Source organism: Zingiber officinale, chromosome 2A (assembly GCF_018446385.1).
Source record: "Zingiber officinale cultivar Zhangliang chromosome 2A, Zo_v1.1, whole genome shotgun sequence".
NCBI lineage: Eukaryota > Viridiplantae > Streptophyta > Magnoliopsida > Zingiberales > Zingiberaceae > Zingiber > Zingiber officinale.
Window position 1 is genome coordinate 99,570,145 of NC_055988.1, and position 7,964 is coordinate 99,578,108.

Here is a 7,964-nt window from a genome sequence, read left to right on the forward strand (position 1 = left end):
GTAAACCAAAGCACAAAAATCTGAAGGCAACGTGGGACAAGTCATCATCAGAGTCCAAACTGGAGGAGTATGCTGGACTAGCATTCATGGCAAGTCATCAAAAGGAGAGTATCGACGAAGGGGAAGTAATATCTGAAGAAAGCAGCAACGAAGGGGGAGCATCCAACTTTGAACTGTAGGATCGAAAGCGCTAGAGGGGGGGATAAATAGCGCTCATGGCTTTCACGTTCGTTTTTAAAACTATCGAGTAATACGCAACGGAAATAGAAGAAACAATGCAAAGACCAAGATTTACTTGGTTCAAAGCCTGTGACGACTCCTATTCCAAGGCCCACGATCGTTGATCGCTTTCGGTGGGCAATCACTATAAGTTCAGAAATTCTTTACAATTTCAAGTACAATATTTAAAGCAATAATAAAAATTATACCGACAATGGAAAATAGTAAACTTGAAGTTTCTGGTCATCAGAGTCTTGTTACAGCTTTGTTCGAATCATTGTTTGAGCAGTGCATGGAAGGAAGATTGCGATTTCGAGTTCTGTACTTGCTGCTTCTTGAACCGGCCTTAAGTAGGTCGTTAAGGGCACCTCCAACTGCATGGAGGGTACCTCCAAGCCCCGGGTAAGCCGTGTGTGGATGAGCTCCGCACTGCTTGCAGCTTATCCGCTTGAGGGTGACTCCAACCTCCATTGAGGGCGCCTCTAGCTTGTTGGATCCCCAAGTTATTTTGATGTTATCAAACAAGTTAAGTTAGGTCCTGTGGTATTTTAACCCTTGTGTCTAAGTGTGCAGGAGCTTAGAAGCACAGGAAGTCGAGCGGAAGACGCAGCTAGCGAGAATGACGACATGGGGAGAGAGCCGACGGGCTCGGTGCGTCCGAGGGATGACGTGTCATGGAAGAGTACACAGGCGGACGAAAAGGAAGCGTGTAGAGTTTTCGAGGAACGAGAAGCCGGAGCGGAAGATTGCTCGGGGAGAAAGAGACGCAACTAGCGCGAAGGTCGACACGGGAGAGAGTCGACGGGCTCGGTGCGTCCAAGGGACGAAGAGCTGTGGATGAGTACGCTGGCGGACGAGAAGGAAGCACGCGACGATTCTGAGGGACGAGAAACCGGGAAGGAAGGCTGCTCGAGGATAAGGTCGGAAGTTGGGTTCGGGTGAGCCCTATTCCAGATGGCCGAGATCACCCAAGCAAGCGGAGCTGGAGCGGAAGATCCGGACCGAGGCGAACTGAATTGGAGCAGAGGGCCCAGACCAAAAAAGTCAACTCTGTTGACTTTCTTAGTCCAGGCATCCGAAACCATTCCGGGCGCCCGGACCTAGATATTATCCATCGCGGTCAAACGTGATCTATGCGAGAAGGGATAAAATTTTATCCCCTCCCAGACGTCTGGAACCCTTCCAGGCACCTCGACCAAGGCTATAAATATAACATTGGTCCAAAAATCTCAACAAGACAAACAATTCTGATTACAACACTTGTATGCTTTCATTGTTAGTTTAGCTTCTTATTTTCTCTGTGCTTGAATGTTGTAAGAGGCTTCTCCGTCCGAAAAGAGATATCTATTGCCCTTTATTTTCCTTGGATTAACAACCTCCCCGGTTGTAACCAAGTAAACTCCCTATGCCTCTTCTTTCAGTTTTATTGCTCTTATTTATTTATGCAAGTGTTAGTTTAAGAAGTCCGAGAAGGGGTTGTTTTTTATTTTTCAGGGCTATTCAACCCCCCTTTTAGCCGGTCTAGCAGTCCTAACAAGTGGTCTCAAAGCCAGGACGTCTCAAGAGGACTAACCGTCGACTGAAGCAACGAGATAGCCGGAGCTAACATCTACCCACCAACGTTCGAGGGGGAGTTCGCTTTTGGACGTGACAAATGCAGGTTTATTTTAAAACTGACTTTAATATGTGTCTAACAATGAAATAGTTTTGAAGTGCCCAAAAGCAAAGAAGGAGAAGAACTTGAAGAACATCAATGGACTAACGAGCAATGTAACGATGTTATGGCAAATGGTAAGGCTGAGCCCAGCCTTTTGAGCATACTACCTGCCAAGGATCTCGACAGAGTCGGAAAATACAAAAGTGCAAAAGAACTTTGGGAAAAGTTCTTGAATCTCTACGCAGAACCAGTTGAAGTCGAATCCAACTCCTTAATGGACCCCAAGTCACCGTCAAAAGAGTCCGAGATCGAGGAAATTGCCGGAACAACCCTAACCATAGTTTGTAGAATCACGATTCTACGTAGAATTAATTTAGGGTCAGGACAGGATCGGATCGGTCAGGATCGGATTGTAGAATCGTACGATCCTACCAAAAACCCTTAAAATCTTATCATACATGATTAATAATTAGAAAAATATATAAAAAAACTCATTTACATATAAATAAATAACTAATTTTGTATATATATGCAATCATTTACACTCAACACCTCAAATTACATTACTACATGTACAAATTTAAATTAACTTGTAATTCAACTATCATTTTCGCATAGTAATAATATTTATATTTTCATATCATAAAATGAAAGAATATAAAATTTCTATTAACACAATAATAATAACACATTAATGTCAAAAATATTTCCTTGGTTTATAAGATAATTCAATTTAAAGACCAACAAAACACCTAACGTATATAACATAAGTTATTGAAAGACCGGAAATAATCTTCTAAATACTGGTTGATGTCACACAATACTAGAAAATAGGCATCCAAAAACTCATTATTTTGAAGAAAAGAAATGACAGAAAATTATTGATAAAAAACTAACTCAAAAATAATTAAACATGTGTTTAAATAATTTAAAACCCTAATAAGATGAAAAGCAGATAATAAAAAAAAAGATAAAATCTTCTAGACATCCAAAAAGGATTTAAATGATATTTTTTGGGTTTAAAATAGGGTGGTTAAGGATAAACTTTGAAATTTATTAAAGATCTCTGAAAGAGCTTTGATTTGATATGTTATAGGAATTGTGGTTCAATCCAAGTCAAAAGTTATGACCTCTTAAAGCTTCCATTGATCCTATTCCGATTCTGCTCCGATCCTGTTCTGATCCTATCGATTCTGTTCCGATCCTACCGATCCTGCTGCGATCCTACTGCAAAAAGCGATTCTGCACGATCCTGGATCGATTTTGGGTTTCCGGATCGTAGGATCGTACGATTCGGATCACGATTTTGCAAACTATGGCCCTAACAGCCGAATTCCATCTCGAGGACACAGAAAGCTCATCCCAGATGAGCATTGATGAAGAGGGAGAGTCTTCAGAAGGAAACAACTCAACAGGGGGAGAATCAACAGCCGACAAGGTAAGTTAGGGATGGTCTCCACCTCCTGACCAATTGATTAATTCAATCAAAACATTGTCAAAAACCTTTTGCGAAGTATAAGTAATATTGTCAAAAGATTTTTTCGAATAAAAAATTATATTGTCGAAAGATTTTTATGAATTAAAAAATAAAAAGCTATTAACAAAGAATAGTGAGTAAAAGAAATTCAAGTAACAGTTTGTCGATTAGAGGATTTCGACAAACTAAAAATAGAAAATGACATGTTAGAGGAACAAATACAGAGTTTAAAATTTTCTGTATGTTCAAAATTCTCTACTTTAAATTTGAGAAATTATGATAAACTAAAATGGAAATTTAAGTATCACAATGAAAAGAATCGGCAATAACTTAAAATTTTCTTATTTTCAAGAGTATGCTAGCATTATTCTTTTTGTAATTTTTTTTACAAAAAAAAATCTGTTTGAGTTTATTTAATTGCTTTAAAGGCTTGTCTCTATACAATTTGTTTAAATTTTGAAAAGGTATTTTCTTCTGTCAAAATGTATGTTCTATTTTTCAGAAAATATTTCAAGATTTCAAAAATTGACTTAAGACTTTCACTATCTTTTTTTTTTTTAAACTTGTGTTTAAGATTAACAATTTTTTTTCCAAGTCATTGTATCTTGATAAATTTAGAGTTTAAATTCTCTTATTTGTCTTGAAAATGTACCCTTAGACGTTTTAAGGAACCCCATTTTTTATATGATCAAAGGGGGAGAAGGGAATATTAAGTCTTGGAGGAGGTAGCTTTACAAATTTCTATCTTTTTGCACTCTCATGCAAAAGTTGTTACCTTTAATTTATGTTGGTTTACCCTAACTTAACTTGGGTTTCTCACATCAAAAAGAGGGAGATTGTTGGAACCCTAGGTTGTTTTGATGTGACCAAACAAGTTAATTTAGGTCCTGTGGTGTTTTAACCCTTGTGTCTAAGTGTGCAGGAGCTTAGGAGCACAGGAAGTTGAGCGGAAGACGCGGCTAGCAAGAAAGACGACACGGGGAGAGAGCTGACGGGCTCGGTGCATCGGAGGGACGAGGTGCCGCGGAAGAGTACACCGACAGACGAGAAGGAAGCGTGCGGAGTTTCTGAGGGATGAGAAGCCGAAGCGGAAGATTGTTGGGGGTGTTGGAGTGTATATTGAAAGCCTAAGCTTTTGTAAACATTTATGTTAAATAAAGAATCACACTTGGTCAATTTATCTACATTTGTTTGTAGTTGTTCAATTAATTTATATTGTAGATAACATAGTATGTGGTGTCACATATAGAAGATGATGTTATCAGTACCTTATAAATTATAAACAGTAGCTCACGACCAAAATGGAAAAGGACAAACCATTGGAAGGTCGTAGTGTAATTAGGAATTAGTTTATCTTAACTATATAATTACACTAGTACACTTAGAGTGTATTGAGTAGGACCATTTGAGGTCGTTTCTTTTATACTGACTTTATAAAGAAACAAAGACCTCGGTTATTATGGAAGTGTGTGCTCTTAATCCTAATATAATAACAAGCACATATATTTGATATTTATTTCTTTAATTTATCAATGGGTGAGATTTAGTTCGATGAATCAATAAGCCTGATAAGTTGGGAAATGGTATCACTTATAGTGTGTGTTGTTGATTATAGAAGGAAACTGTGTCCTAGAGATACTAGGTTGATAATGTCCTCAAGAGGAGCTCATAAGGATTGTCATGTTAAACCCTGCAGGTGGACTTAGTCCGACATGATGATAAGGTTGAGTGGTACTACTCTTGGACTAAGATATTAATTAAATGAGTTGTCAGTAACTCACTTAATTAGTGGACATTCGACATCTTAAACACAGGGAGACTAACACACTCATAATAAGAAGGAGCCCAAAATGTAATTTGGGATTGGTGCGGTAGTTCAATAATAGTTCTCTAGTGGAATGAATTATTATTGATAAAATTAAGTTGTGTGTTCGGGGCGAACACGGGATGCTTAATTTTATCGGGAGACCAAAACCAATTCCTCCTCTCGGTCCCTATCGTAGCCTCTTATTTATAGAGTACTATACCCACCTTCATACCCATGAGAAAGGGGCCGGCCAAGCTAGCTTGTGGTTCAAGCTAGGGCCGGCCAAGCCTTGGTTCATGGGTGGCCGGCCCTAGCTTGAACCCAAGCTTAGGTGGCCGACCCCCATTAAATTAAAAAGAATTTTAATTTTAATTTTTATTATGTGGAAGATATAATTTATTACAGAGAATTAAAATTAAAATATCTCTCTTTAAAAAAATCTACAAAAAGATTAAAAGAAAGAGATTAGATCTCTTTCCTTATTTGTAAATTGGAAAGATATTTTATTTTTTCTCTCTGAAAAATTATTCACAGGTTGAAAATTAAAATTATAGAAATTTCTTTTTATCAACCATGAAGGGATTTTAAAAGGAAATTTTATTTTTTAAAAATTTCCAAAGACAAAAAAGGAAGTTTTAATTGTTGATTAAAATTATCCTATTTGCTCTACATGAGGTGGCCGGCCACATACAATTAATTAGGAAAATTTATTTAATTTTTTCTTAATTAATTGTTGTCAAGGAAAGTTAAGGAAATTTTATTATAAATAAATTTCCTTATTTGCCAAAGCCAAGGAATATAAAAGAAGGGGTAGGGGTGCCTTCATGGTGAACAACCTCTATTATTTCTCTCCCTCTTTTGTTCCTTGGTGTGGCCAGCCATCATCATCATCCTCTCCCTCTCTTCCTCTTGTGGTGGCCGAACCTCTCTCTCCCCCTTGGAGCTCTTGTGGTGGCCGGATACTACTTGGAGAAGAAGAAGAAGAAGAAGGAGAGAAAGCTAGCATCTCTTGGAGCTTGGTTGGTGTTTTGATTTTCTTCCTTGGTGAAGCTTCCTTATTGTGGCCGAACCTAGCTTGGAGGAGAAGAAGGTGGTTGGTGGTTTTCTCATCTCGGAAGATCGTTGCCCACACAACGTCCGAGGTTAGAAGAGGAATACGGTAGAAGATCAAGAGGTCTTTCTAGAAGGTATAACTAGTAGTTTTTCCTTTTCCGCATCATACTAGTTATTTATGGAAATAATACTAAATACAAGAGGCTTACGTTCTAGTATTTCGAATATGTTTTTCGAAGTTGTGTTCTTTTGTTTTATTTTTCCTTGTGATTTGATTGTTCTTTTCGGTTAACCTAAAGTTATTTTAGGAAATTAAATATTATATTTCTATAAAAGGTTTTGTCTAGTCGGTGGTGGTTGCTCCCATATCCAAGAAGGCCATGTGCCTCGCCACATCAGTACTGGGAACCAATTATGGAAATTAATATTTAATGAAATTAATAACTTAAGGTGATTTGGGTCGAACGTGTTAAGTTCCGCAGGAGATCCAAGTCAGAACCTAAAAGAACAAATAGATTAAATTTTGGATCAAACGTGTTAAGTTCCGCAGGCGATCCAAAATTTAATTTTAAAGAACACATGGTAGATAGGAAAAGGTTCAGATCTTTGTATAACATTTTTGTACAGTGGAACCTCTAGGCTTTCCGAGTAGCAACCAACAATTGGTATCAGAGCTAGGGTTTTGCCTCTGTGTATTTAGTATTAGTTTAATTATGCACATGTCATACATAATTTAGGCAGGTTAATAGTAGGATGTGCTAACTTTGTGGATGCAGGATCCAACTATTATGGCTTTTAGTTATTATGTGTGATTGAACCCTTGGACATGTCAAGGGCATTTATATGTGTGTGCATGATTGTATTAAAAATACAACAGGAGCTGTATTTAGTTTTATTAGGATTTTATTTTTGATCTAGATACATGTACATTCCTTTTATGGAATATAGGATCAAAAATGTAAAATTCTATTTATGTCGCGGATCAAATCTTGCAAAGCGTTGAACCTTCTAAGGACCAGAGGCGCAGCGGAACTAGGAGCAAGATAGATGCGACAGCTAGACCCGGTGGCGGTGGCCAAATATGGCAGCAACTTGGGATGACAACACACGGAGGACAACTATAGATAAAAAGTCATAATAGTTGAAAATTAGATTTTCTATTTATTGCTTTTATATTGTGCTGTGTGTGCATGTTAGTATACATGACTAGTAGGCTAGCATAGTTAAAATTCCTCGTTTATAAATAACTAAGTGGGAGAGGGATTTTTAAATAAATCCCATGGTCTCCATTACTGGTTTGTAAGTGATGCAAACAAGCTTGCGCGTTGGCTCTGAGTGCCTTCCTCCATAACGGATGAGCTTGTTTGTGGATCACTAGAACAGACTTCCATTTTTGGATGACTATAGGAAGTTAATTAAGAGCGTGTGATCTTCCCCAACGGAAGGGGCATAATCTTATTAATGGACTTAGTGTCAAGTAATGGTATACACTTAGACACATCTAATAGTATCCTCCCCATCGGAGTCACTTCTATTATTTGTGTGACCAAATGATACCAACTATTAATTTTATTTGTCAAAAAGTTAGGTTGACAAGATAATAAAATTAATGGGTTAAAACCCTCCTTTTACAAATGTTGAATTTGTATACGTCCACACTAACGTGGCATACAAAATTCACGGTGTTTTGATGTGTTGGTTAATTTAAAATAGTATTGTTTGAGGAATCAATATTATTCTAAATTTAGAGT